This window comes from Triticum dicoccoides, chromosome 6B, assembly GCF_002162155.2.
Source record: "Triticum dicoccoides isolate Atlit2015 ecotype Zavitan chromosome 6B, WEW_v2.0, whole genome shotgun sequence".
Classification (NCBI taxonomy): Eukaryota; Viridiplantae; Streptophyta; class Magnoliopsida; order Poales; family Poaceae; genus Triticum; species Triticum dicoccoides.
The window spans coordinates 350,458,986-350,468,533 of NC_041391.1; positions in this window are offsets into that span (position 1 = coordinate 350,458,986).

Sequence of the window (9,548 nt, forward strand, 5' to 3'; positions counted from 1 at the left end):
AGCAACAAGCAATGAATGACCGCATCGACAACCTGCATCGACAACCTCGCCACCGACTTGCGACTCTCTGATCAACGTACATGAGACTACTTAGACAATAAGCTCGACGCGCACAAGCAAGAGAATGATGCAAGAATGGACGAGATCCGAGCCTTGTTGGTGAACCGGCCTCCTTCAACTTCTTCATACTCAAGACGGAGCCACTCAAGTCGACACTCCGACGACTCCTTCTCCAGCTCAAGTACACCTTCATCGAACACTCTTCGACGAGCCGCGCGTCAAGACCGTCATGCATCTCACAACCCGCTACACGACAAGCATTCACAAGAGCAAGTCGATGAGCAAGTCCCTCGTCCTCACTCAAACCAAGTCGCTTTTGCTCAAGCTCAAGAACGACAACGACTACGACGCCAAGAGGAAGAACGAGCACGCCTACACCAAGAGGAACAAGACGCCGAGGCCCAACGTCTTCAACAATAACAACGAGAAGCGCAAGCTCTTGAGGCGCAACATGCCCTTCAAGACTCTAGTCGAGCCATCACCAACCGCAATCGCGAACGGTGCAATCAAGAGGAAGCCCTTCGAGAAGAAATCCAAGAGAGGAACTACCAACCGCGCGTGCAACGTCAAGTTCCTCAAGCTCCTTCACAAGCTCGTCAAGCTCCACCTCAACCTCAAGTTCAACAAGAGCAAGTTGATCATAGACTTCCTCCACGCCAAGAGCAACATGAGGATGATTACCCTCCACGTCATGGGCATCATCATCACCATCGCCAACAACACAACGAAGAGCAACGCTATGGCAAGCTCAAATTCACAATGCCCAAGTTCAATGTGATGCGGAGCATCCTTCGGTCATCCCCATGGACCTTCCATCGTCTCACCAAGCACCAAGAGGACCCATGATTAGAGCACGAGCTAGAGGTCTAGAGACCGAGGTGACTTCTCTCCTTAATGATATCTCATATGATCCTCTCGAGACATGGCTGCTACCTCAATCCGGAATGTTGTGCATGATTAGGTACCAAGAGGACCCTCCCGAGGATGCACATGAAGATGGTCAAGACCCCAAGTCCATGGAAGAAGAGAACCAATGGAAGAAGGCAAGAACAGCCTCCAGGCACCGGACCTCTGGCCAGGACACCGGACATCCGGCCCCTGGAGATCCACAAGGCCAGGCATCTACAGAAGAAGCTACAGGGACCGGACATTCGGCGTCCAGCCCGGACATCCGCCCCCCACCGGAAATCCGGCCTAAATCCCGCACATCCGGCACTGGCGTCCAGGGAGCACAGAAGCTTGCCCAGTTCGCCCGGACATCTGGCGTTCGCCCCGGACATCCGGCGCCTCCCGAAGCCGCGGACATCCGGCCCCTCCGAGCGGACATCCGGCGTTTCCCATCCAGTGAACATAAGAGTCAACTCCACTGGCCCGGACATCCGGCCCCTCCAGCCTGGACATCCGGCACCTCGTGAGCGCCCGGACATCCGGCCCGTCACCCGGACATCCGGCGCCCTCTGCCTGCACGCAGCTCCTTTGGGCCGTGACCCATGTACCCCTTCGCCCTTTGACTATATATACTCCCTCATCCCGTAAGTTTTAGGGTTAGCATTGGTTTAGCTCATATTTTGTGTGAGAGCCTTGCTCATCCACTTGGTTACTTCTCCTCGGAGCTCACGACCTCTTCGGAGAAGATCCCCCAAGCGGATTCAAGGCCCCTTCAAGGGAAGACAATCAAGACCTCCTCACGGAGAAGAACGACTACCTTTGTTGATTTTGAATCTTGTCCAACCTCATGAGTTCGGTGATCTAGCCCTTGTGTGATCGATTACTTGTCGATTTAGTGATCCTCTCGTTCCTCCCTGTGTTTTCCCCTTTGTGTTTTCCGCGCGTTCTTCGTGTTTCCCCGTAGGATCCGCTCCAAACGTGAAAGATCGGCCCCTAGGGTTCCGCCCTACATCATCTTGGTATCATGAGCCACGTTGATCACGTTTTTGGAGCCCCTACCCCTCTTTTTCTAGCTTGATTTTGTTGATTTCGTCCTAAACCCAAAAATCCCCACCAAAAATAGCCCCAAATTTTTTTGTGATTTGTTGGTGTGATGAAGTTTTGTTGGATTTGATCCACGAATCTGCTTTGCTTCGAGTTGATCTAGCTTTTCCCCATCTCTCCCACAATTTCCATCCACAAATTCGTCCGAATTTTGCCCGGAGTTGCCCTTTTGCCCGCGGTGTTCCTCGAGTTCGTCCATGATCCAGGCGCCCGGACATCCGGCACCCCGGACATCCGGCAGCTGGCCCAGACATCCGGCCCCTGGGAGCAGCAACTCCATCCGCCGCGCCCATTTCCCCATACTTTCGCCCAATTTTGCCCCGGTGCCCATGCTTACTTCCGCATACCCCCAACACTTTCCAAAAATACCACCACCGCTCACCGCTACCTCCTATGTCGATTTTGACACGTTTTGGTCTTTGAGATTTTGAGTTGTGGTTCCCATGTCCTATTGTGTTTTGGCTATATAGGTACGGTTCGACGTCAGCCATCACCACCGCTCACCTCCATCGACTACTCAACATCGCCAAGGACGGTAACCTCGACGACATCTTTGTCATACCTTGCAATTGCATTGATACCCCACATGGCCTTACTTTTGCGTAGCTTACCCATCAAGACTAGCCATTGAGTATTGCCGGCAACGTGACTTGATGAGGACATCAATACCATTGTTACACCCACATCCCCTACTGCTACATATACTGGACCAATTACTAGAGCTCGCGCACGCCAATTAAATTATCAGGTACTTTCGTTTCTTGGTAATGATTCTAATGTTCATGAGAATATGATGCTGCCTAAATTGGATACATTTGTTTTGCTTACAAATGAAGGGCCTAGCTTGGAGAAGGATGAACATTGGAGAAAGAACAAGCATGGAGATGATGGCATGCGCAAGGGGAACCAGAACAGAGTTACAAGTGATGATTTCAGGACTTTGAAGCCACCATAATGAGTGCATGAATCCTTGGACGAAATATACAAGATGCCACTTCATAAATTTCGTCCAGAGGCTATTCTAGGTGCTGCGTCACCTTATTATTGGGCCAGGCCCATGTAATTTCGAAATACATAAGTATAGGCTATTTTTAGAGTCTGTATGTGTGGGGAAACAAGAGATAGGGTTAGTTTCGGACCCCTCCACCAAGGGCCACGAAATTCACCCCCTCTTCCTCCATATATACAGCCCTTAGGGAACCGTTTAGACTTTGGGTTTTGTTTAGATTAAAAGTTAGCCATAGCTGCAACTTCGCATACTTTGTTTGTGTTTAACGACCAGACAAAGGCGTCACAGAACCCTACCTTGATCAATAAAGCTTTCCTCTTATATTCGCAATATCCATATTGCAATCTTAGTTTCTTGCTTGTTCTTCATTTGCCTGCAGGAAATAGACCTTCATGGTAAGGTTGATCGTGCTCCGGCGTGGTCAATAACCTCTCGGAGTTGGTTTAGCAATTGCTAAGGCGCGCCGGCCTCGCACGTTCGTAGTCGGATCGTCAAAGTCGACTTCCACCGAAGCTATATCCATCATCTCATCGAAAGACGGGACACCTTTGCCTCTATCAAGTGGTATCAGATTTCCAGGTTGCTCGGTGAGCTTTTACAGTTTTTCGTAGTTTAGATTGAGTCGGTTCTTCATACGTACAGTCCACGAAAAAGCCACAAAAAAATTAGGGTTAGTTCATCATATCCGAACCAATCTGAGCCTTTGCATAATCTTTTTAGGGTTTTGCTTTGTTGAATTTGTGGTTGCATCGTCGTGTCTAGTTGCTGGTCTTAGCGTCTAGTCCTTTAGAGTTTCGAGTTCTATCACAGTTTGTCACGCCATCGCCGCACCATCTTCATCGTTGTTGCCATATACCACCACCGCTGCCATATCCCACCAACGCTGCCTTATACCACCACCGCTGCCATATCCCACCAACACTGCCATATACCACCTATCCATATCCATATACCACCACTTCTATCATATACCACCACCGCTGCCATATCCTACCACCATATATCCACCACCAATCTGAGTTCTTTTCGTAGTAGGTTTGTTTCCGAGATCCATCTAATTTCCGATTCATGTTTCCTTGCCTGAGTAGGTTTCGAAAAAGAGTCTGGAGACCCCCGGGCAGTTTTTAGGCCAAAATTTCGGCGACTGAAAATATTTTTTCCCTATCCTATTTTGAAGTCCCCAGGAGTATTTTGAGACATTCGCCATCATAGTGATTTTTTGTCGCACTTTTTCGTCGTCGCTGCCCCGATTTCTGAAAAAAAACAATTGTCCAAAATTTCATGCCCATCTTGTCAGATTGACCTGGGAAGAGTTTTGAGACACTCGCCATTATTGTGATTTTTCGCAAAAAAAAGAGCAGCGCAAAAAAAAGCGAAAAAAATTCCAGAGTGTGCTTTTCCCTTGTTTAAGTGCAGCGCCGTGATTTTGTTAGTGTTCTAGGCTCGCGTCTCTAGCATGGTCTAGCCTAGGACCAGCACAGTACCGTCGTTGAGCGTTTATTCAACTTTGCATCTCTGAATTGATTATTGTTGATCCTTTTTGCTACCATATTATAAGCCTTCCCAACTCCACATACATCTACGTCGTGTGTTTGACTCTCCCTGGTAATCGCTCTATCCAAGCTTTGAGAGTTTTGACTACAACGATTGTCGATCACCACCTGCTGCTGGGTAAGAACTGGTAAGAATTTGAGATTCGCTTGACGGATTTGTGACACCCCACCACCACCATATTCCAGTAGTCTATAGGATCATATTCTTGTCTGTTTCTATTGCTGCTAACTATGGCAGGAACACAAGTCGACGAGATTGACTGGGAGAACATGACGAACAAGGAGCTTCAGATAAGTTTCATCAAATGTTGGGTCAACAGGTGGAAGACGTGATGGCCAGCTTTGGAAAGGCTTGGAGAAGATGGATGACATTGAGAAGTCAATTGACACCAAGTTGGATGCCAAGTTTGATGAATTACTCAAACGTCTCCCACAACCAGCTCTACGCCACGATAAAGTAGGGCGAGCACAGCGTGTTCCTATTGAGCCAGGACAAAATTCTGGTGCCGCTGCTACTGCTGTTGGTGATTCTGTAGCTCCTACTATTACTGCAGAGGTGGAGGACTATTACAAGGATGAGGTTGATCAAAATCAGAACTATGTGCAGCCACCAGCACCACCACCACCAGGTCGACCTCAGGTATATATTCACAACGGTAGGCCTGCACCACCACCTCAGGTAAGAGATAATGACCATATTCCGAAACTGAAATTGAATATTCCACCATTTGAGGGTAAATATGTTCCTGATATATATCTTACTTGGGAGTTAAAACTGAACAACGTTTCACATGTTTACAATATCCCGAGGAGAGACGGGTTGCTGCTGCTGTTTGTGCTTTCACTAGTTTTGCATGTGTATGGTGGTCTAAACATTGTAGATTAAATCCTATTCCAACTACTTGGGCTGGTTTGAAAACTGCTATGCGTACTCGTTGGGTTCCACCATATTATCAACGTGAATTGCTTCAAAAATTGCAGCATTTAAGACAAGGAAAAAATTATGTAGAAGAATATTATCAGGAATTACAAACTGGCATCATTAGATGTGGTATTGTTGAGGAGAATGAAGCTATGCTTGCACGTTTTATGGGTGGATTAAATAGAGAGATTCAGACCATTCTAGAGTATAAGGAGTATACTAATATCACTCGTTTATTCCATCTTGCTTGTAAAGCTGAACGTGAAGTGCAGGATCGACAAGCATTGGCGCGAACTAACTTTTCTGCAGGTCGACTTTCACCATGGACACCGCGTGCATCATCTACTTCCACTGCACCAGCACCTCCATCAGCTGCTACCTCCAGCCGTGATACAAGAAAGCAGGCACAACCACCACTATCTGCCAAGAGCGCACCTACCGGGCCTACACAGAGCTCTTCTTCGTCCATGGCATCAACAGGGCACACAAGTGATATTATTTGTCGTCGTTGTAAGGGAAGAGGACATTATGCGCGAGAATGCAAATCTCAGCGTGTGATGATTGCTACTGAGGATGGTGGGTATGAGTCTGCTAGTGACTATGATGAGGCGAGTTTGGCCCTTATTACAAGTGAAGAACACGGTGGAGATGATTCTGATCATGAGACGCAATACATGGCTCCTGAAGATGCTGACAGGTATGAATGTTTAGTTGCTCAACGTGTTCTGAGTGTGCAGGTTACACAAGCTGAGAAAAATCAGAGGCATAATTTGTTCCATACAAAGGGAGTTGTGAAGGAACGTTCTGTGCGCGTCATCATAGATGGAGGGAGCTGCAATGACTTGGCTAGCATGGAGATGGTGGAGAAGCTCTCTCTCACCACAAGACCACATCCACATCCTTACTATATCCAATGGTTCAACAACAGCGGCAAGGTTAAGGTAACAAGTACTGTTCGTGTGCATTTTAGTATCTCTACATATGCTAATTATGTTGATTGTGATGTGGTACCTATGCAAGCATGTTCCTTATTACTTGGTAGACCATGGCAATTTGATAAAAATTCTGTACACCATGGTAGAAATAATCAGTATACTCTTGTTCATAAGGATAAAAATATTACTTTGCTTCCTATGACTCCTGATTCCATTTTGAAAGATGATATTAATAGAGCTAATAAAGCAAAACAGGAGCAAAATAAGAGTGAAAATCAGATTGTGGCAAAAGAATTTGAGCAACAAATGAAGCCTAATAATAAACCATCTAGTGTTGCTTCTGAAATTAAATTGAAAAGTGCATGTTTATTTGCCACCAAATCCAATATTGATGAGCTAGATTTCAGCAAATCTGTTTGCTATGCTTTTGTGTGCAAAGAGGCATTATTTTCATTCGAGGATGTGCCTTCCTGCTTGCCTCCTGCTGTCACTAACATTTTGCAGGAGTTCGCTGACGTCTTTCCACAAGACGTGCCACCGGGATTACCGCCTATTCAAGGGATTGAGCATCAGATTGACTTAATTCCCGGTGCTTCATTGCCAAACCGTGCGCCATACCATACCAATCCGGAGGAGAGGAAGGAGATTATGCGTCAAGTACAAGAGCTTCTTGACAAAGGTTATATATGTGAATCCCTTAGTCCTTGTGTTGTTCCTATTATTCTAGTACCGAAAAAGGATGGTACATCGCGTATGTGTGTTGATTGTAGAGGCATTAATAATATTACTATTGGTTATCGTTATCCTATTCCTAGGTTAGATGATATGCTTGATGAATTGAGTGGCTCTACAATATTCTCCAAAGTTGATTTGCGTAGTGGATACCATCAAATTTGTATGAAATTGGGGGATGAATGGAAAACAACATTTAAAACTAAGTTTGGATTATATGAGTGGTTAAGCATGCCTTTTGGGTTAACTAATGCACCTAGTACTTTCATGAGATTAATGAACAAAGTTTTACGTGCTTTCATTGGACGATTTGTGGTAGTTTACTTTTATGACATATTGATTTATAGCAAATCTTTGGAGGAACATTTGGAACATTTACATGCTGTTTTTATTGCTCTACGTGATGCATGTTTGTTTGGTAACCTTGGGAAGTGCACCTTTTGCATCGACCGAGTGTCTTTTCTTGGCTATGTTGTTACTCCACAGGGAATTGAAGTTGATAAAGCCAAGATTGATGCTATTGAGAGTTGGCCGCAGCCCAAAACGGTCACACAAGTGAGGAGTTTTCTTGGCCTCGCTGGATTCTATAGGCGTTTTGTGAGAGATTTCAGCACCATTGCTGCACCTCTCAATGAGCTTACAAAGAAGGATGTGCCTTTTGTTTGGGGTACCGCACAGGAAGAAGCCTTCACGGTGTTGAAAGATAAGTTGACACATGCTCCGTTACTCCAACTTCCTGATTTTAATAAGACTTTTGAGCTTGAATGTGATGCTAGCGGAATTGGATTAGGAGGTGTGTTATTACAACATGGCAAACCTGTTGCATACTTTTCTGAAAAATTGAGTGGGCCTAGTCTAAATTATTCTACTTATGATAAAGAATTATATGCTCTTGTTCGGACTTTAGAGACATGGCAACATTATTTATGGCCCAAAGAATTTGTTATACATTCTGATCATGAATCTTTGAAACATATTATAAGTCAAGCTAAACTGAATTGTAGACATGCTAAATGGGTTGAATTCATTGAGACTTTCCCTTATGTTATTAAACACAAGGAGGGTAAAGAAAATGTTATTGGTGATACATTGTCTTGTCGCTATACTATGCTTTCACAACTTGACTTCAAAATATTTGGTTTGGAGACCATCAAAGATCAATATGTGCATGATGCTGATTTTAAAGATGTATTGCAGAATTGTAAAGAAGGGAGAACATGGAACAAATTCATCGTTAATGATGGATTTGTGTTTCGTGCTAACAAGCTATGCATTCCAGCTAGCTCTATTCGTCTTTTGTTGTTGTAGGAGGCGCATGGAGGGGGATTAATGGGACACTTTGGCGTGAAGAACACGGAGGACGTACTTGCTACAGATTTCTTTTGGCCAAAGATGAGACGGGATGTTGAGCGTTTTATTGCTCGCTGCACTACATGTCAAAAAGCTAAGTCACGAATCAATCCTCATGGTTTATATATGCCTTTGCCTGTACCTAGTGTTCCTTGGGAGGATATATCTATGGACTTTGTTTTAGGTTTACCTCAAACAAAGAAGGGGAGGGATAGCATATTTGTTGTCGTGGATAGATTCTCGAAAATGGCAAACTTTATACCATGTCATAAAAGCGATGATGCCGTTAATGTTGCTGATTTGTTCTTTCGTGAAATTATTCGCTTGGATGGTGTGCCCAATACTATTGTTTCAGATCGTGATACTAAATTTCTTAGTCACTTTTGGAGATGTTTATGGGCTAAATGTCACATCCTAGTTAGCCATGCATTAGAGTGTTGCATCATGTTTACTCATTCATCAGAAACTTGAAATGGGGATGACAGAACCCCCAGTCCCCTCTGAATTCAACTAGGGTTTACTAAAAACTTTTTCAATGAACCTGAAATGCCCTTCTAAAATGCCCATCATTTTTGTCTTGGTTCAGAACCTCTGCCAAAAGTGGTGCACATTTTCCTAGGCCATCGTAGGGTTTTTGAATTAAATCATAAATATTTGAATTTGGGCATTTAAAATTATATAAATATTTAAATGCTCAAATATCTCCAAACTAAAATGTTTCATGTTGGAAATAATCCAACTATGGACCAGGAGTAGTTTGGTGATTTTAGGAGTTGCCTAAGTATTTTATTTAATTCAACAAAGTTGCAGAAGTATTAAAAAAACAGAAAACAGAAAGAAATGGAAAAAACTTACCTGGCGCCCAGCACCCGGCCCACCTGCCGGCCCAGCCCAGCGCCGCTCCAGCGAGCTGCTTGCCGGCCAGGCAGGCAGGCAGGTGCCCGACGGCGACCGCAGCGCGCGCCACGCACCTGCTCGCCGCCTCGCCGCTCCCC